We start from the raw sequence: 21,779 nt of genomic DNA, 5'->3' as shown, positions 1-21,779 counted from the left end.
GTTATACAGTACAGAGACTCCAAAATCACCACACACACCAAGGGACTCCTCGTGGTCATACTACAACAGCTGTTTTGGAGAAATGTGCCTTTTAATAATTTTGGTGATTTTTTTATTGGAATTAATCATTAAAAACCTCCAATATTAATCAATAGCTCCACTGTTATACAGTACAGAGACTCCAAAATCACCACACACACCAAGGGACTCCTCGTGGTCATACTACAACAGCTGTTTTGGAAAAATGTGCCTTTTTGTAATTTTGGTGATTTTTTAAATTGGAATTATTCATTAAAAACCTCCAATATTAATCAATAGCTCCACTGTTATACAGTACAGCGACTCCAAAATCACCACACACACCAAGGGACTCCTCGTGGTCATACTACAACAGCTGTTTTGGAGAAATATGCCTTTTTGTAATTTTGGTGATTTTTTTATTGGAATTAATCATTAATATCTTGCAATATTAATCAATAGCTCCACTGTTATACAGTACAGAGACTCCAAAATCACCACACACACCAAGGGATGGTCATACTACAACAGCTGTTTTGGAGAAATGTGCTTTTTAATAATTTTGGTGATTTTGGAGTCTCTGTACTGTAGCAGTGGAGCTATTGATTAATATTGCAAGATATTAATGATTAATTCCAATAAAAAAATCACCAAAATTATTAAAAGGCACATTTCTCCAAAACAGCTGTTGTAGTATGACCATGAGGAGTCCCTTGGTGTGTGTGGTGATTTTGGAGTCTCTGTACTGTATAACAGTGGAGCTATTGATTAATATTGGAGGTTTTTAATGATTAATTCCAATAAAAAAATCACCAAAATTATTAAAAGGCACATTTCTCCAAAACAGCTGTTGTAGTATGACCACGAGGAGTCCCTTAGTGTGTGTGGTGATTTTGGAGTCTCTGTACTGTATAATAGTGGAGCTATTGATTAATATTGCAAGATATTAATGATTAATTCCAATAAAAAAATCACCAAAATTATTAAAAGGTACATTTCTCCAAAACAGCTGTTGTAGTATGACCATGAGGAGTCCCTTGGTGTGTGTGGTGATTTTGGAGTCGCTGTACTGTATAACAGTGGAGCTATTGATTTTTGTTCGGAGCGTCTTGCTCTTGTATTGCAATTTGCAGACGGTCCCTGCGCACTCGCCCGGCTACCGGCTGCGCATAGAGATCAATGTTTTCCATCCAGCTCGGAGAACGGCTCGTTTTCGTAAAAAAATCGGTTTTTGATTCTTGTAGGTAGTAGTCTGTAGGATTATGATGTGAAAGAGGCATCATTTGTGTTTGAACAACGTTTCGTCTCAGAGTTATTGATCCCGGAAGTCCGAATCTGTGAATATCTTTCCAACTTTACTTAACTACAAAAATAAAGGTAGAAGAAGATGTGTGAGTCACAGTTACCTACATGTATTTTTTAGATATATTTTTGGGCTGTTGATACCTTTATTAAGATAGGATAGTATGAGAGACAGTAAATAAGGTGAGAGAGAGAGAGATATTCTATGGGGTCTCAACAATCAACTAATCAACTGAATAATATATTATTTAGGGCTGGGTAAAAAAATCGATTTAATCGATTCTGGATCGATTTCATTTAAATTTTGTAATATCGATTCACAGCGCGTGAGATCGATTTTCCCCCCCGGTAGTCTCGTGCGTGATGAAGCAGCGGCGCGGTTACGTCTGACGCTCTGACTCACATCAGTAACTACCAGCGGAGTTTCTTTCTTCCTCTTTGTAGCTGTGCAATGTAGCTATTGCTGTGTTTGATATGAATAAAACCAAACCAAACTACGAGCGGAGTTCACATCAGCTCAGGACAGGTGATCTGCAGGTTATTGTTTCACTTGAGCGCTCCGACGCTGTGTGTGTGTGTGTGTGTGTGCGTGTGGCAGCGGTGCGCTGACACACACGCACACACACACACACAGACATCTACAGGAACCGCATGTTCCTCACGCCGTAGGTGAGCCTACATACTGTATGATACGTGTTATTACCGCAGAATGAGGGACACGAGCAGCTCGAGACTTTTCTCTTCCACTTTATGACCGTCGGATCATAACACATGACGCCCGGACTCTGAAGACAGGCGACGTGACCGGGCCGGACTCGTCACAGGAACCGCTCCACACATTCACCGTCACTTTATTTACCATGGGCTCCGTTTCTACACATTTCCTCCCTCAAGAGGGAGGGAGGGAGCTTTAGCTGCTGCAGACTTGACTTGAGACAGTTTGAGGTTGTTTTTTTTTTTTTTTACCATTAATATTATTTTTACACTTAAAGAAACAATGCCTTAAAGGTTGAATATGTAGAATATTTATTAAAAGCTATATTTTTTCAAAAATAATACATCCATGGGGCCTTTAGAGGGGTACTGAATGAAAGTATTGCTTTTCCACAAAAAAAATTTTTTTAGTCTGAATTATTATTTTTAATTTTTTTGACGGGCTCGACAACTGACTTTCTGTCAACGTTCTGTTTACATTCGTACCTGCCTGTAGCCGACATGTGGCTCAGTTCTCAGCTGTTTTCCTGCCTCCTCCCGGTCCTATGCGTTTGTTTCCAACCAAGCCTTTTTAATAATCAATCGGTTGATCAATGGATTATCATATACTTGTTAGGATGGGTGTATTTGTGTAGTCTTATCTGTCATAAACACGTTTATCGTCGCGGACTTTCGGTGCCACGGAGCTCCTTTTTTTTTTTTTTTTTCCAACTTGAGGAGAGCAGTGACAGCGGAGGCTCTGAGGCTCTGAGCAGCAGCGGTGTGGAAGGCAGAGAGCCTCCACTGTCCCTGTAACAAGCTACAAGTCATTTATTATGCTGTTAATGACGGTAAAAATGAAACATAAGGTAAATATCCTGCTTAGCTCTCCTCCTCTGCTGTCCTCTGATCAGAGCGGAGTCCCTAGCAACGGCCCGTTTTACCTAGCAACCGTCTGGCAATCGACTGCTGGAATTCTTTTTCTGTTGTTGTTCTTGTATTTCTACATAGTCAACCTTTAATTATAAATTAATTAAATAATGCAATTTGCAGTGATGGAATGTTGCAGTTCAAGTTCAAGTTCACTTTCACTTGCAATTCCTTTCTAATTTCAAAATTGCCCTTTTGAGAATTGGAACAGTTTTATTTACAGTTCAAGTATAAACTGTCACATTTACAAGTTTGCACTTAAAAGCTGTTGTTTATGGTGAAAAGAAAAAAATAAAGAACAGTGTATTTTGTAACACAGAGTTGAGCCATTTTCATTTTTCAAGAGGAGATTGAATCGATTCTAATGAAATCGAATCGAATCGATTCAGGAAATTGGCCACAATACCCAGCCCTAATATTATTCTTACAATGTGTTCCAGCCTTGCTAATGTCCCTGTGGATGAGTGAGTCTGATTACTCTTGAGATGCACTTTGCATGTAACCCCTCCAGCCCCTCACCTATGTACTCCTCATGTGAAGTGTGAGTTTGATTGACAGCTTTGAGCTCTCCCGCCAGACATTGGCCTCTTCTGACTGGTTAGACAGAAAACATTTGAAGGGAATATCTCTGCACTGATACCAGGCTGTTAAATGAGTTGGGTCTGGGTCACGGAGCCATTTGACAGCAGCACTCCACATTAAGATATCATGGGCAATTTTCAACCAAGAGTTCTTATAGGTTGTTGTGACTTCTCAGCTGTCACTTTCTGTCTACTCTTAACAGTTTCCTCCAAAGGTTTCTGTGTTTAAGTCAACTCCACATGCCATAATACTGCTATATGATTAGAAATATCTTTGTTGCTATGTTGATTTGCCAAGTATAACTTAGAGATTTTGCTTTCAATTGTGTGTTTTGTAAGCAAACATTAAAAGAGTAGCAGACCAGTGGAAGAAAAAGCGCAGAACAGCCCTTTAAAATGCTTAGAGGAAATGGAGGAGCTGAAGAGACAGATCAGACACACCTTCGAGCCAGTAGGAACTATCATCAAAAGCAGCATGGAGGTGAACAGAAAGAGTGGAGGAGTGCGACTGGTCAAAGGAGGCGATGACTGAAAGTTTTTAACCACTTTCTGGGTGTCTGCCCTCAAAAAGGGAAAAGTAGTGAAGGACATAGAAATAAACAGTGTTCTTTCAAAAACTACATAGATTTCCTGCACTTCCCTGGGTAATCGTGTGTTTCTGGAAGATTGCTAATCCCCGGAGCAGAGTTGGGACGAATCATTTTATTCTCTGTCTTTGACGTCAGAAAAACAGGGCAGCTGTTGGTTTTGGATAAAGTAGGTTTTCAAGATTAAGGTTAGAAAAAAATTAGATTTTTTTTTTTTGAATCGCAATGGAGTGTTGCATTTTTTAAATAGAAGTCAAAAAGTCAGACAATTCTTCAATTAGTGGTATTATGCAGTATTTATTATAATAGTAATGAGCCAGGTTAGCACTTTGCTTGGCAGCCATTCGCCTTATGATTCTGGTTGGGAATAAATTCCCTGTATCTATGTTTAGTCTTGCTTTAGACTTGTCCTCATTCAGCTGATAATGATAAGAAAGAAATCATCACAAGACTAAGAATTATACAATTGTGTATCATCTGCATATAAATGAGAGGCTACATTACAGTTGGGCTTGGGAACATAAACTTAGGAACTAGGAATGCGGGGGGTGCAGCCGACCCGACCCCCCGCACCCAATCAGCCTCCCTACCGACAGCATCACACTTTAAAAAAAATAAAGAGCCTGCATTTAAACTCAATTTGACTGACTTACATTTATCTCTATTTATATCTCTATCTTTTGTTATGTCTTAGCTCTTTATTTTAATATTTTGTTTGGTTTTTTTTCTATCTATTGTATGTACAATAGTTACATACAATTTCTTTTATTTTTATTTTTTTATACATGTTCGAAAATAAAATACATTCATCATCATCATCATTACATTTATCTCATATTATGCATCTATGCTTTTGACCTCGGCATCTGGCATGGACTGTGTCTCAATTCAGCGGCTGCAGCCTTCGGAGGACCCAGCCTACGCGGCTTCTCCGGAGGCTGCGTCAACCGTCGGTAAATGAGACGGTCTTTCCGGATTGCGTCCGAATGTAAACAACGTCCTCCTAACAACGTCGTAACGTACAGCCGCTAATGTTCAATAGCATGCTACGTTGCTAATAACAACAACAGCGCTCAAAGAATCTTGGGATACGGGAGGCCACGAAGGTTAGGTGCAGTGTGTCCTCCTGGAACTGGCAAAGGAAGGCTGCATTCGTCAGCCGCATTTGGAGGAGCCTTTTCCAGCATCCTTCTTACTTCCACTATTCCTCCATTTAGGACAAGCTTACCAATAGCTATCTCCCCCCCAGGAGCGACAAACAACGGCTTAAAAGACCAATGGGTATATATAAATGCCTGCAAACTAACTGCAATCATTGTGGCAACATTATACAACAAAAGGAATTTGCCAACCTTCAAACAGGACAGAAACATAAAAACAAACACTTCATTAACTGCAACTCCACACATGTCGTCTATAGACTGACATGCCCTTGCAATTGTTTCTATAGGATGCACAAAAAGGCGTCTTAAAGACAGGGTGGCAGAACATAAATATGCCATCAGGACCAACAATGAGGATTAGAATAGATATGGTTGTGCAGTCTATCAGAGATCGCCTCCAAAAACTCCTCCAAAGAGACTTTTGGATCTTTCTGTTCGATGCCTTAATACATCCGGGCTTGAATGAGGATATTGATTTTAGATTTACCTTCTTATAATTGCTAAGATATATTCTGTCTGTGATAACAGTCCTGTGATTTAATCATACAATTAGTAAACATATTCCTAGACTTGTCTTTTTGATATATCCTTTTCCGATACATCCTTTTGATATTATCCTGTCGGGTTTTCCGTATATATTTTTCCTTATATATTTTTCTTATATGTTTTCCAGATATATTTCTGTGGATGTACTTTTCCTATTTGTTTGGCATGTCCTCATAACTTAGTTTGTCCACTGCGCAAATCACTCTCTGAATTTAGTGTTAGAAGAAGCGGCAAAGTAGTGTTGCTGATACACTGAACTTCTTACGAAGAGTCACAGTTGTTACAAATGATTCAGTAAAGAGAAAAAGCTTATACCAGTCTCCTTTTGGATGTGGAGAAGTGATAAACTTGCTTGCCCTGTGCCTAACTCGGTGGTGCGTCAGAGTTGTGGCACTGTCACGTTTGCTGGCCGGCTATGGAGAGATGCTACAGACATTCAGGACCTTGGAGAATGACAGGACTGTCAAGGGGGAGACGTGTGCCAAACTGGCAGGATTGCTCAAAAATGGCGGAGGATAGAGTTCAGTTTTGAATCGTCCAAATCACACACTATGAAACATCCAAATACTTCCATACTGCTCATCCATACTGACCCACGTGTCCTGAAGCTGGAAGGAAAAGAGACACAAGTGAAGAGTCCTTGATTGTACATTACGACACAAGGTTATTAGTCTAAAGTCTTGTTGGACTCAACTGTTTCATTCTGGGCTCTTGTATATGGGTATGCATGAGAGAATTTAGTAGTTGTGTGTTTGTAATTCATTATCTGGTGTAGGGTGTCAGAGAGAGGATTACAAATAGCAGACAGCGCCTCATTATCACAGCCAGTCCACAGGAGCACAGGAGAATCAAACTGGCACAAAAACTAAACAGAGGACACAACGCAGAAATAAAGTGTACAAACAGAGGGAGGGGTGAAAGACAGGATTACAGAGCATGATGAGCCACTGTGTCTGGATAATAATGACCAGCTGAAACAGAGACATAAACATCTGCGCTGCAGCGTTGCATCAGACATAACTGGCCACGATTGCCAGGATGGTCCCAGATGGTACAGTAGTATCTACACTACATCTACAGAAAAGATACAAGATGTCAGGAGAAGTGATCTAAGCAAAGTAAACTGAACTGAGTATTAGTTTTGTCCGCCTGGAGAAATGTAGTCAGCCCTAAGGCGTACAGGGAGATTCCCTTTCAAAACTGCCAAAGGGTATGTGACCTAGCAAAGAGAAAATCCAACATACTGTAAGATTCACTTCCTTTCTTTTATTGAAATTACACAAACCAGCAAAGAAGCTTCAAACAGGGTGACAAAAGAATTAACATCAATTCTTGTCATATGTAACAAGTCCTCCAGTTTTTGCTGGTAAATAAACAGCCTCATATTACTGTTTGGTCAAATTAAATGCTTTAGTGATTATGACTTGGCTCAGGTTTAAACAGTCAAGCCTGGTCTTTATGTTCAGCCAGTACCCCAGGCATAACTACACGGTCCCTAAACTAATGCAATTACGCTAGAGCCAAAGAGTGATGAGACTTTGAAAATGGTCTAACAATAAAAAATAGAGTTAGAAAAGCAATAGTGAGTGCCTCAGGTAACCACACAGAAAAAGTTAGGTGACTCTTGTTTTAGTTTATTTAGTTGTGATGAGTTTGTTATTGATTTCTGGAGGACTTTGTTAGGGAGACGTACTTTATTTAAACCAAAGTGAACCCATTACTTGTTTATTATCATGCATTTTATTCTTCACTACATATGCTGAATTGTACGTATGTTGGAGTGTAAATTGTGGAAGCACATGTACATTTTTTCAGCTGACCTACAGTACCCTGACCAAAAGTCCCAAGATAATGCTACCTTAGATTTAACTCTCTCTCTCTTCGTCTGTGTGTGTGTGTATTATTCTACTCTCCAGGCAATATGACGAACAAAGAGACTAAAGTGACGATCACAGACGCCTTCAGGCCAAACATTGGGATGTTAGGCAACACTCGAGGGGAAGAGATATTCAGGATATACCCAATACTGTGTGTGTGTGTGTGTGTGTGTGTGTGTGTGTGTGTGTGTGTGTGTGTGTGTGTGTGTGTGTGTGTGTGTGTGTGTGTGTGTGTGTGTGTGTGTGTGTGTGTGTGTGTGTGTGTGTGTGTGTGTGTGTGCGTGCTGTATACAGGCTGGCTTGTGGAGAGACAGATTACTTCTGGAGAGGATAACTTTGAGATAAGAAACACACTTCATGATGAGAAAATGGATGTTGTTGAATGGACGCAGCAATAGAGTAGGTGAAGTCGGAGAAAGGGGTCGGAATGAGGGAAAAAAAATAGAGTTCTTCTCTGAAATGTTTTTTTTTCTCCTGTTGGGCTTTAAAAAGCAACCCACCCCCTGTCACACCTCTGCAGAACTGTTTTCCTCCACGCTTTTCCACCTCCCCTTTCTCGCCATCTCAGTCTCCATGCTGCCATCAGGTCCTCCAGGGTGGAGAATAAAAAGCCATCAGCTCAATCCATCAGCTCTTGCTAAAAAGCCTTGCTGGCTCATAAATAAAAGGAGGTGGATGAATTAGGAAGTTAAATCACCTTGGGTTGTTAATGTCACAGCCTACAGACGGACATGAAATACTTGCAGTACCTCAGTGTTTGGCTGCTCTGCTCCCTCCCTCAGGCTCTGCCACCATCACCATAGGATGGGGTGTCATAGCATGAGGTATGTGTGGGCATGTGTGTGAAGAGGGCAACGAGTGCATGACTTCATACTTGTTTTGGAGTGTGCACACGTATTCTACAATCGTCTTGTTTCCCGCTCTCTGTGTCTTTAATGTAACGCTCTATGTTGTCATGGTTGCAATGCTTCCTTTGAGTTAGACTCAGCCTACATCTTCTGTTTTCATTTTGTCACATATGATAGTGTCTTCTGAGATCACTGATTTGGGGAAGTCAAGAGTTAAACGGGTCTCGTTCGTATCGTGTCTGTTCTTTTATCTCGTCCAGAGAGAAGAGCTCAGCCTGACAGCAATTCTATAAAAACATAAACAGATCAAACTGCAACCATCATAAACATAAAAATAATTCACTTCACAGCAATTACTTAACTTCTTAGTCCGATCAAAGCAGTGTAAAAGAAACTGAACGATCCCTGTCTAACATTGTCTTTTGTGAGCGGTCTTTCATTTGCAAACACACAGAGAAACTGATGCGGACGAGGGTAAAGCAGAAAAGTCTGTCTGTTTCCATCTCTCCTGTCCTTTATTGTATTGATTTGTTTTGTTTTTATTGTAGTTTCTGCCAAAGAAACGGCCTAAACCTGATTCATAACCAACCTCTCAGGGTGACCACTGGCATACATAATCTGGACAAAACAGAGTCTCTATTGATTTTCTAAAGACACCATTTTTTTCATTACTGAATGCTTCAGGATTTAATTGTTGGCTGACAACCATAGCATGGCAGCCCGACTTGTTGTTTTCTCATTTCAAACCCTGTGACAAGTAATACTCTTAGAGTTTTTGTGTACAGTAGTATTTAATGTAACTATCATGGAGATGTCAGTGCGGAGGAGAGATAAGCAAGCCTACAGTCATCTGAACCAGATAGAGCATGGCTAATGCACACAGGAGGATCAAAGCTAGCCCCTTCAGTAACATGGAGCTATTTCCAGGGTTAGCTTCAATCCTAACATCATGGTCTATTAGTGCTTTTTAACATTAAAGCTGGAGCATGGGGTCTCTGCAACACTGTTAATGTGTGGGCAGTAGATTAAAGGTCTTCCTCCACAGAACAACATGAGGGTATTTACAGTAGCGTGTGATTATTGAGGCTCCCGTGGCCTCTGCTCTGGTGTACGTGGCTGTCGTTCTTCAGAGGATAACAGGCTTATACAGCGGGGACAGAGATTTGTACTTCATGTACAGTAATATCAAACCGAATATCAGTGAAGCCTTAGCCTGATTTCTTGTGCTCATCTGATTTGATAAAAGTAGCAATACAACAAGAGGGGATCTTACAAGAAGTGTGTTTTGCTGTAATTTTTACAATGACAGACTATATATCAGATTAATGCGTTTTAGTTCCAGCTGCTGTGCAGGTACAAAGGAGATTGCAAGAAAACAAAAGTTGCCCTCGTCTGCTTCCACCTTATTAAATCTGACCAAATGCTTCGGTGGTTCTCTCCATTTGTTTCCCTGCCATGCATCTGTTTCTCTATGGTTATTATGATTCAGCACATAGATGAGATACAAATGAGATGAATGCCGGCCACCTCTGGCATTACCTGCAGGCAGTGTGTGTGTGTGTGTGTGTGTGTGTGTGTGTGTGTGTGTGTGTGTGTGTGTGTGTGTGTGTGTGTGTGTGTGTGTGTGTGTGTGTGTGTGTGTGTGTGTGTATTTGTGTCATGTACTGGTGGGGAGCCAATGAAATGAACTATCCCGCTGGCCATCGGAGTGTGTGTTGAAGGTGTGAATATCCATCTGAACATTTAAGAATGAGAGACAGCGTTCTCATTCTCCATTAACTTCTTCTCGGCCAATCCACAGGCCCAGGCTATAATTTACAAAATACTGACCTCTGACCTCACAGTACAGATCATTACATTCTATCTAATTACTGCAACAACATTTTTACACTCGGTAACATACTGTATTTTGAAGCACAGTGAAGAGGATAATATCCTCAACTGAACCAAACAGCCAAATCAGACTCAGTGCTTCTAAGTAATCGCAATGTCCATATTGTGCCACAACCCTTAAAGCAACATTGCGGAGTTTCAGCTCAGTGCTTCCACCATCTGGTTGAGAAGCACTATCGTCTGGGGGGAAAAAGCGTTTATTCCCATTAATAAACGACAGTATTTCCCACATACTTGCAAGGAGACTGTGTGGCGGGTGGTCGGGGGAGGGGAGGAGGGGGTGAGGGGGTCGGGGGGCGTTGGTGGCGGCGGTGGCAGCGGCGACGACGACCGGAGGGGAACGTAAGTTTCGCTTTTACCCACCACGTCTCTCCCTCGACGCAGAGGGGAGGGGGGGAGGAGGGAGGGCAGTGTTTCGTACCCGTGCAGGGAAGTTACATAGCACAGTTTCAGCCGACGCGACCCCGCTCAGGCTGCGGTGGCAGCACCATTCATCCTATTAACCATTTTTCTATCATTGCAATGAGTCTGGAAACATTATTTTAAGGCCGAAAAACTCCGCAATGTTACTTTAACTTTTTTACACTGATCCATATGTTTTGTATGTTTGTCTGACATTATCCAAGTTGCCAGGTTAGCCATACAATCCACACACATACGGACTGTGTTTTTTTAATCCACCTGTTTCCAACCACAACTTCGCAACCAACAGCCCAATTCAAGTGCTGCTGACGGTAAAAGTAATTATTGATGATGTTGGATTACCAAGTTCATCAAAATTGGTTAATTTCATATTCATGTAGTGTTTATCTAATAATAAAAGTTAATATAAATTGAAAAGCAATGCTTTATTTTATTTTTTTCTCGAATGACTACCCTCGGCAGATATTGTGCCTGCAGGGAAACACAGGGGAGTGAGTGTGACACACTGGGGAAACAGGAGGGAGAGAAGGTCACTCATTCAATATTCATATAGACCATCTTTTATTTTAACCTGGTAATGAAATGTATTTCATTGAGCCATAAACTCCAGGGGGCAACTAGACATATCCCTCTAATGACATAAAGTAAGGCCTCAGCACTTAAGTGACAGAAAAGTTGTGACTTTTTCCAACTTTGTCATTGGCCTATAGTGCATAGTGCTGTGTCTTCATTTGTGTGGTGCTGCACCACCGTTCATCTTGTTTTATTCTGTTTGTATATTTTATAAAATAAATAAAATATTAGAATATCAACACAAGTTTTTCAAAGTTTCTACATTGATACAGTCAACTCTTGTCAACAATTTTTTCCATGCACATGCACTGCGTGATTAATGTGGTAATACAGTAATGCAGAGAAGATGCTCAGGACTGCAGCACACCTAAATTTGTGGTGCTTTATCTGAATATTTCCAGATTTTCTGTAGCCAGTATATCAATTTATGTGATTAAAGCTGAAACTCTTTTTGCCCTGTGCAGCAATACACTGTCTACAGATATAAATATCATGTTATAATATATTACAATAACATGCACAACTATACAGCAATATGTGAGAAAGGTAACCGTGGTATTTCAACAATATCAAGGAATGAATTATACAATTACATCTTCTTACAATTTACATAATTAGCATCTCTACATGTTTAGCTTTTAATAGAGTCTGATTCAGTGCTAAATAAATTATATAATCAGCTAAATGCATAATATGAATGCTTTTTTTTTTCATTTGGCCAGAACTCAAAGTGACATATGTGCCACTTAATTCCTAATGTAAAACATCTGCTACCAGAAACCTGCGTCTACAAAGGTCTCATTTTGTTACTATTTTGTAACAAGTGCACTTGAACGTGTCATGAATCATATTCATGGTCTATGAAGCAGGCGCTTATGCAGTGCGATCAATATGATGTTATACTGTTCCTGAGCAAGGAAGGAACAAAAAGAACTAAAGAACAACTGCTATTAGACCTTTAATAGACTGGGCTCTAACTTTTATTAAAAATTCTCTGTGAAAGATTTTGTGTTATTTTACTGACAATGATACTGTTTACTTTACTTTGCTAATACCCAAGTCATTACTGTCATGTGATCACCTGCAGTGATTCCTTCATCTCTTCTGGTCTGTTATTGGCTACCTGCATGGAGGGAGGCGAGTGATAACCATTGATCATCTCAGCATGTTTGACCCTCACTGGTTAGGCTACTGAGATTCATTCAGGTTAAACACTGCAGATACTGAGAGTCCATGTTTTGGACCGAGAACAGTCCTCATCTTCCAAATCTGTCTGTGTGGAGCAGCCAATCAAATACTAAATGTCATCTTCTCTAATTGTGTATCTGGATACAATGAAGGTTTTAATTGGTTTCTGCCATGAGTTTTACCAGTGAAAACAATCCATGCTTGGTCGACAATGCAAGAAGCACTGTTGGCAAATATAGAGAAAACCCTCTTTAAGCAGTGTCACAGAGCTTCATTATTTATTTTCAGCTCTGTAATTGGTCACAATCAGTAGTGGCATCCTGTAGCCTGGAGGCAGAGTGGCCTCACATTCACTCTGCTGTGCCTTCATTAACAGAAGAGCACAGTGGAGACTCAATGTCTTGCTGTGACTCTAAGAAAAAAATTTCAGAGGCCACACTCCACCGGTCACCCTCTGGCATCATGCTCATCTGCAGCAGCTTATTATTAATTCTGTTCTTCAGGATGTGGGTGTCACCTGGCCAAGGCTACAACCCCAAAGATTTTATCTTTGGCCCAGAATAAATCTCCACTTTCCCAGCAGTTTGTCACAACCTAACCAAATATCAGGAAAAGAAGATGGCAATGTTGCAATTTTGCATCTTCTGTGAATGGTATTTTATCACTTACAGTTGAAATAGGTGCTATCCCATTGACAGGTCTCAGTTCTTTAATGGGGTTAGTTATACAATGCCAAATGCTTGCTGAGTCAGTCATCATGTGGACAAATGTTGAGCCCAGAAAACAAGGTGTAAATGTCCATATGAACTCCAAGTGCCACTGTGAACATGGTATGAGCAGAGCAGTTATATATATATATATACAGTATATACAGCTTAAGTTACAAACTTTGCATTGTACTGTATCCAACTAAACCTTTTTTCTGAACACTGAAAATAGAGTTTACCACAGCTTTCATGAACTTAAAGGAGAACTCCGGTCATTTTTGACCCCTAAATCGTTGTCCTGATGGTCACCCATTCGATCGCAGAGCGCCTTCTCCCCGCCACAGAAACAAACACTTTTTCCTTGTTGTGATGATTTCTTTACAAAAATAAACGGTCAGAGATATTTTGGATATTACCACTGCACTGCTCGACCGTTTATTTTTGTAAAGAAATCATCACAACAAGGAAAAAATGTTTGTTTCTGTGGCGGGGAGAAGGCGCTCTGCGATCGAATAGTAATGTCTTTCCAGGATGCTCCAGAGTTCGGCTGTCTGAGGTGAGTGGCTACATGCAAAAGCACAAAGTTTATACTGTTTATACTGTACAGTTTATGGGTTCAGTAGTGTGTCATAAGGAATCGAGTCATGTACCATAGATATTTGATTGTTTTTTGGGTGTTTGTTGTGGTTGAAAAAATTGCCCCCATACTTTAGCGTTGTGGCTATCGCTAGCGCCGTCTAGCCATGGTGTAACTCCGGTTCGCCTGCATCAATTTTAGTCGCGTTTTTTGCTCCCCCCAACACCGGGTGACCGTCAGGACAACGATTTAGGGGTCAAAAATGACCGGAGTTCTCCTTTAAGGCTGCTGATCTGATAACATCAATCACTTTAAAGACATTGAGAGCGACGCCAAATTAAATATGGACATAAACACGTCATCTAAATAATTAAGATGTGTCACACGCATCACTGTCGGTCACTGTCAAATGTCAGTGAAAGCGGTCGTGAACCATAATGAACATAAAAGATAAAAGGAAAACAATCGGCTGTCAGTAAGCCTCCTCGACAGCTCAACGCCTTCACAGTCAGCAACCTGCGGTTATAAAACTGTTGTGGTTTATTGATGGAGAGGTACTAGAAATAGAAAATAGAAAAACTCACCTCTCCTGAGTAGCATGAATCTGAATAGAACAGCATAGTTAGGCCCAAGAGTTAGCAAAGCTTGGCTTAGTGGAATCAATGCATTCACCCAGGTGTTAAATTACTCAGCAAATGCTAATTTGCAAGTCAATTATAAAAGAAAGAAATGCAGGTATTCAAATATATTCACATGAATGTTTACAATTCACCTGGTGTGACATTAGACACAATCTAGCATGATAATCTTCACGACTTGAGACGGAGCCACAATGTGACACAGCCAGCCACTTCCAGTGAACATTAAACATAAGCGCAATCTACAGTCAACTTTAATTAACTTCTCAGTCCTATTTATAAATATCTTACGGTCTACCTAACATGTTGAGAATGTGCATGCAAGCATCACTGTCATTAAAAAAACAAAAACAAAAAAAACATGCTTTGTCTTTCTGTTTTGTAGTGAGCTTTTCCGTGCCATCAACTGGAGGGATAAAAATAAATAAATCCTTGTCAGTCAGCTGCTAATGGGTTGGTTCTTTTTTCTTTGTTACTGAGGGAAAAACGTGTCTCTGCAGGCAAAACTGGGGATTTGACGTAGACCGAAGGACAGAGGCCACATCAAACATGTCTTTGTTAGTAGAAGTTAGAGAGAAGAAAACACAAGAGGAAAATCTCCCCGTTCAGATCCAAACACAACAGGTCCGCTTGAAGGTGCCAAGTCAAGGATTTAAACCCCCTATTTTCTGTTATCTTATTAAAATGGCTAAGTCAACTTCCAATTAGCGGAATGTCATCATGCAGATGTGCTGGTCCTGGAAGGTCCTCTGGCTAAATGTCAGACTTTGGTTTATTAGAAGAGCCTCTGATATAACCCAATGAGTCAGTGTTTTGAACGAATACTTGTTAGATTTTGTTGTGCTCGTGTTGTTGTGATTCTATGTAAGGATTTGTCAGCTCCTCAATACGTATGTATATTTGTGTGTGTGTGCAGTTTCTGTGTTTATTTGTAGGGAAATGTGTCCTGATTTCAACACAGTGAGTCAGTCCACAGAGACGCAGCGGACCCAAGTCTGCTTTCTGTCTCTGAGCAGCTTATTATATAATAGCTACATCTTCTCAGATACATCCACATTATACAACCATATTTCTTGCACATTAGTCTGTCCCGTCCTGTCCTATCCTTCACATGCTTAGTTTGCTTTGTTTCCCATCCCTCTCTCTTCTCTCTTTTCTGTTCTTCCTCACTGTTATCCCCCTCTCCAGTGCATCTCAACAGTCAAACAGACTCACATCTCAGGGAATACTTCAAAAAAAATTGTTGCATTCTGAATTTGTTTTGTTTTATCCTTTTCTTTCCTTCTTTCTATTCCCTCAAGTGTGTGAGAGGAATATCATTTGTAGTCATTTGTAGACGGCACAGAAAGTTCCTTCATAGAGACAGGTTTTGAAAGCCTCCCTTTTTTAATTTCCTCCTAAAACATCCTCTGGTCTTGAACAATTAAAGAACCATTTAATTTAGGCTTTTTCTCCCCCCTCGATAACAGTCATGCTGCACAAATAAACAATCCCCAGCTCAGATAGCACAAAGGATCATCTCCCTGTTTGGCTCAGAAAGAAAAAGAGTTTTTGTTTCAAGGTCGCATGGATGCTGGATCACTCAAAGCCTGTAAATATTCAGCATTGTCTGAGTTTAAATGCATTACAAACAACATTTTGAAAGCAAACGACTTTACCTTGACACAGGTGCAGATCCCCCGGCGAGCATTTCAGTTTTGAAATCAACAGGAGCAGCCATGGGAAATTACTGAAGTGAAGAAGTCAGGGAAGTGTGGGTATGTTGAGGACTGGACGGCATGCTTGATTATTTTAGGGGTAAATATTGTTTTACAATGTTTCAATTTCATCCATGCAACACAGCATTATGTTGCTTTGTTTGTCAGGCTAATAATCCGTAATATCACAGACATTCCATGAGTGGGTGTATAAATGGATGGTTAGAGAAGCAATTATGAGTGTTTTTTAACTCATTGAGTGCCGCGCTCCTTTCCAAAGTTTTAGTCAAGTGTACCGGCAATTTAGACCATTTTTGACTTTTTATGTAGAGCCATAGTGTATTCTCTATTATTGCCACCAACACATACTGTAGCTCAATTGAAAGGTTTAACTTTATGCTTCAAATGACCACAAACCGTTTGTTTCTACGTGCCTCCGTTCCTGAGAAAAGTCAAGCTAAACATGGCTGGGTTTCACCAAAATCCCTCCTTTTTTTCTAGAAAAGGAGATAGAGCGTCTTTTATGAAAGCTGCTCTGTTTGTGTCTGTCGCTCTTCTGACACTCACATTTCTGGATCAAAGGGCTCGTATAAGATAAATATATACAACAATTGTTGTTCTATTCACAAAACCACCATCGGGGGCGGGGGGGGGGGGGCGCCACTAAACAACAATAACACAGACGCACCGTGCCGTGTCACAGCCTCTAGCCGCGGAGCGTGAGGGTCAGTCGGCCACCGCGGCTCGGGAAGACCGGTCCTGCCGGTGGTCGCGGTCCGTCTGTGGTACGGGTCGGTGGTACCGGTCTGCTTTGGCCCAGAGACCATCAGATTTTACCGCGGGGGGACTTTGGGGAGGACACGGTGTTGCTCCAGATGAAGACCGGGCGGGGCTGTCGGCTGAGAGCTTCCTGTTTCAGCTCCCAGCTGCTAGAGCAGCTGGAGCAGCAGCGCGGGTGAGAGCAGAGCAGCTGCGCTGCATCTGCATGCAGAACTCCGTTTGCAAAAGCCGAGTTATGATAAAAACTTCCAGATCATGAGCTGTCATGTGACTTTGATCGTCATCTATTTCAGTTCTCCTCGTCGTAGAGTCCCCAAATTTACATATAATGTGTATTAAAGTGTCTATTTTCATAATATAAAAAAAAGCAAAAAACGAAAAATCTCGTTTTTGGCACTCAACGCATGGGAACGAAAAACGAGAAATTACGTGGTTGGCACTCAATGAGTTAAGAAAATAAAATGACAATTTAAGGAAACGATTGAACTACTGAAAATGAGAGGGGGTATGAGACATGAGGAGGTGAAAGAGAAGCAAAGAACTGCTGGGGTGAGTGGAGAAAAGAATGGAGAGATGGTGGAGTAAAGAGACAAGACCCCTTCACAGTTGATGTTGCAGCTTAATGCTACGTTATATTCCCTCAATAATCAGCACTCCATACTGCATTAACCTATATTGACAAAGCAAAAACAAATGTTTAGTGGATTTTGAAAATCTGTCCAAAGGGAAACATTACAGACTATATACAGTAAATATTCACCCTTTACTCTTAAAGTGATAGTTCACCCAAAATTCAAATTTCACTCATTATCTACTCACCCTTATGTCGACTAAGGGTTGGGAGAAGTTTCAGAGTCCTCCGTGCCTTCTCTGAGTTACAGCGGGGCTCCGTGCAGCACTGCATGTCCATATGACGGTTGCGAACGGGGCTCAATTTTCTTCGTCCAAAAAGACACACCAAAAAACATCCAAATACCTCCACACAGCTCGTCTGTAATGCCGCTCTTGTATTGAACCCCCAACATGAGAAATTGTTCCGAAAAAAATTAAATAAGTATATATTTTAAGCTTGTTTGTAGCGGAATCTCGCGAGATTTGGACGGACTTCTCCCAACCCTTAGTCGACATGAGGGTGAGTAGATAATGAGTGAAATTTTAATTTTGGGTGAACTATCCCTTTAACTACAATGACAACAACAAGCAATGAACACCTGGATTTGGGGGATTGTCTATCATTCTCTGCACCGTTGTTGGACAGTCTTTTCCATGCCTCTACCTGCTTGTTTGGGTTCTGGCCCGGCAAGGACTTGCAAGTAGTTATCCCTAAGCTACTCCTGTGTTTTCCTGGCTGGAAGCATATGGTCATTGTCCTGTGGTAAGGTGAGCCTTCAGCCCAGGCTGAGGTCCTGGACTTGGACCAGGTCCTCATGTACAACACCTCTGTACTTTGCTCTGTTCAGCTTTACTTACACTTCCACCACAGTACTGTTGGGATGATATTGGGCTGTTCTTGGTTAAATCTGTCTGCTTTATTCCAGAAACAAATCTTAGAACTGAAACCAAATAGTCTTAAATCTCATCACACCAGAGAACCTTTCTCTCGGGAACTTTCAATGCAGCAAGTTTTTCGTAGTCTTCCACATCTGGAGTTGGTCCCCGGGCGCTGCACCGCGGCTGCCCACTGCTCCTCAGGGATGGGTTAAATGCAGAGAAAGAATTTCACTGTACTAGCTGTATATGTGACAAATAAAGTACCTTTACCTTTACCTTTACCTTTACCTTCACTTCTGAGGCTCAGTCCCGTCTCTGAGCTCTGCAGGCACTTCCTGCCCCCTGTGGCTTGGTTTTTCCTCTGATCTCTGTCAGCTGTGAGACCTTATACAAACAGGTGGGTGCCCTTTCAAATCGAGTTTGCTCAGCAATATGTACCACAGGTGGACTCCAGTCAAGGAGCAGAAACCTCTCAAAGATGATAAAGGGGAAATGAAACCGAGCTAAATTTAAAGAGTCACAGCAAAGGCTCTGATTACTTATGTAAATGGGATATCTTCTTTTTACCTTTTGAATAAATTTGCAAAACTTTCTAAATTTATCTTTTTGCTGTTTCATAACAGGGTACTGACTGTTGATTAATGAGAATTTTTAAGGAGTGCTATAACTTTATAAACAAGAAGTGGAGGCAAAACAAGCGTGTTCATTGATTACAGCTCATCCTGAAGGGGGGACTTGAATGCAAATGTTATAGCAACCTATCCAACAGTTGTTGACACACTTCACTCAAAGCCATACATATACATTAGGTCTGTACAGAAGTTTACCCACAGGTCTTATAAGGAGAACATGTGGCTCAGGTGATGACAGATTGCGTTTTGTTTTTTTCCACTCTCTTTAATGAGGAGTCACACTGTGAAGTGTTTACCACGGGAAGATGCTCTGACTGACTTGGATCTGGTTGATTCAACATTTCTGTCATGTTTACAGTGTCTGATCCGGTCAGAGTGGGTTTTCAAAACAAACAGGCAGCTGTGCTTAAAAAGCTTCCTCCGAGTTCCTTCATGGATATAAGCATCTACACACAGCACTTTGATCCACATACTAATTATGATTAACTGATGATTAACTAGCGCTCAAACCATCTCAAGCCTTTTTTTTTTACAGTGCGAATGGGTGTGAACGTACGTGCTGTTTCCGCTGGAGGAGAAGGAACAATGATGATTCATAGTCAAAGCGTCTTTGATCCCCGTCACAGCTTGGACATCAGCCAGCAGGGCGTCTCAAATGAAACCTTCTTTAATGCTCTTCATACTTAAAGAAGCTTGTTGTCCTTTCCATAGTTTTCATTATTCCTCTTCAACTTCTTTTTTCTTTTTCTCTTTTAACTTTCTGACTTTTTGTTGCTCATGTCTTTGCAGTATGACAATGTATCAAAAATACGAAAGAACAGTTTGCTGCATTTCAGACTAAATAAATGAACCTCTTGTGCTGCTTGCATACAAACTTTACACTGATTTGTCAAAGCTTGACTAACAGACTGAGCGCAGCGAGAGAAATGAAGGGATGATGGAATGATGAAGGTGTATCTTCCTACACAATCCCCCCCTGTGCTTTCTCCTCTCCCTCTTAGCAACGTTAAATCAATTATGCAATTAAGTGGGAGTGAGTGTTCATTTCTCCATTTCACTGACGCCCCTGGACATGAAGCCTCAAATGTCACAGAGCGGCAACAGCTCATAGAAACAAATGGGAAGTTAGACAGAGCTTGTTTTTGATCTGTCTAAAAATGGAGTATGCCTCTATGAATTTGTATGCACTGTTACCAAGTGCTGTTGTCTCTGATCACTCAATCTTAACTCTAGCTGCTCTGCACAGAAGGAGTTTCTGTTTGGTGCTTTGCCGCAGTTCAGCAGGTATGTTTAAGTAATTGATGCTGGTTTTATTTGAACTTACCCAATTCCCTATTAGCTCTGACATTTAGCTCACAAATGACTAGTAGTGTTATAACCATCTTCTCAAGAGTATCACTCATGGAGGCTTTGAGCCATGCAGTTGTTTAATCTCATCTATTTGACTGTGCTGTAATTAACATCGATCGAGGGCCCCGTCATGGTGTCACACACTGTATGTTCCAAATCGAGACAGATTGACAACCTTAAATAAATTTCTTTAAATAAGCTTTGGCACTTTTTCTTTCTTTTTTTTTGGCAGTTTCTATAAAAAAAATGCAGTGTCATCAGACCTGCCCTGTTAAAATGCCTTTTATAAACTGTTTGTCTTTTACGAGTAACAGTTTCCACAGCATGACAGAAAGACGAAATGCTGAGTAACTTTCACTTGCATATTTATTTCATTTTTAGTTTGTGAAATTTGTTTCATTAACACATGCATGCAGACTTGTTCCATTAACGTTACTTTGGATGACAGGAAGTGTGATACACACCTTCTCCTCCACTGCCACTGAAATAAAGCAGCTCTAGAATAAAACTCTAAAACACCATGAAAGAGTGGTGAGCCCCACACTCTACTTTTCTTTATACTTCTTTAATTACTTTTATTCTGTTTTGCACCTTCTATCATTTTGGTAACTTGCATTGTTGTGCAATGGCTCTTGTTTATGTAAAACAAAAAAGCAAAATAAATAAAGAGTTGAAAAAAAACTCCTCCACTCCTCTCGCTCTCTGTTGGGTGGTCTGTCTGAACTGTGACAGAGAGGCTGTCGAGGATATCATGTGCAAAAGAAATCCAACACCTCAGCACACACAGCGCCGAACACTCTTCTGCTCTGTCAGGTTTACAAGGTAGACAGTGAACAGGAAAGAAGAGGACATGGTGGTGGAAGCCACAGCTCTTATAACTGTTTTATTTATCGGGGCAGTGTGCATGGCTAATCTGTTGTGGTGTGATTTTGACTCGGTCTGTGAGTTTGATACGTCTCAAGAACCAAACGAGGCGGTGGACGGACGCCCTGTCCTGGGTTGTGAGTGTGGTGGTTTTACAGATGTGGTACAGAGGTTGTACTACAGCTGGTACTCCGGTGGTTGATGTGATGAATCTTACAGGACAATCAGGGGGCAGCAGGCTGTTCTGGAAGTGCACGGAGTCAGGACACTGCTGTTAAATGTTTACATGTAATTACATCCACTATTGAAAAGACCTGAATGGACCAGTCATGACTCCCTGCTCCAGCCGACCCTAAGAGAGACACTTTCCTCTGAGCAATTCATTACTGAATATAACATTGCACTTTGAACATAAAAAGAG

Source organism: Trachurus trachurus (genome assembly GCF_905171665.1).
Source record: "Trachurus trachurus genome assembly, chromosome: 10".
NCBI lineage: Eukaryota > Metazoa > Chordata > Actinopteri > Carangiformes > Carangidae > Trachurus > Trachurus trachurus.
The sequence above is the reverse complement of the archived record's forward strand: the minus strand, read 5'-3'. Positions refer to the sequence as shown.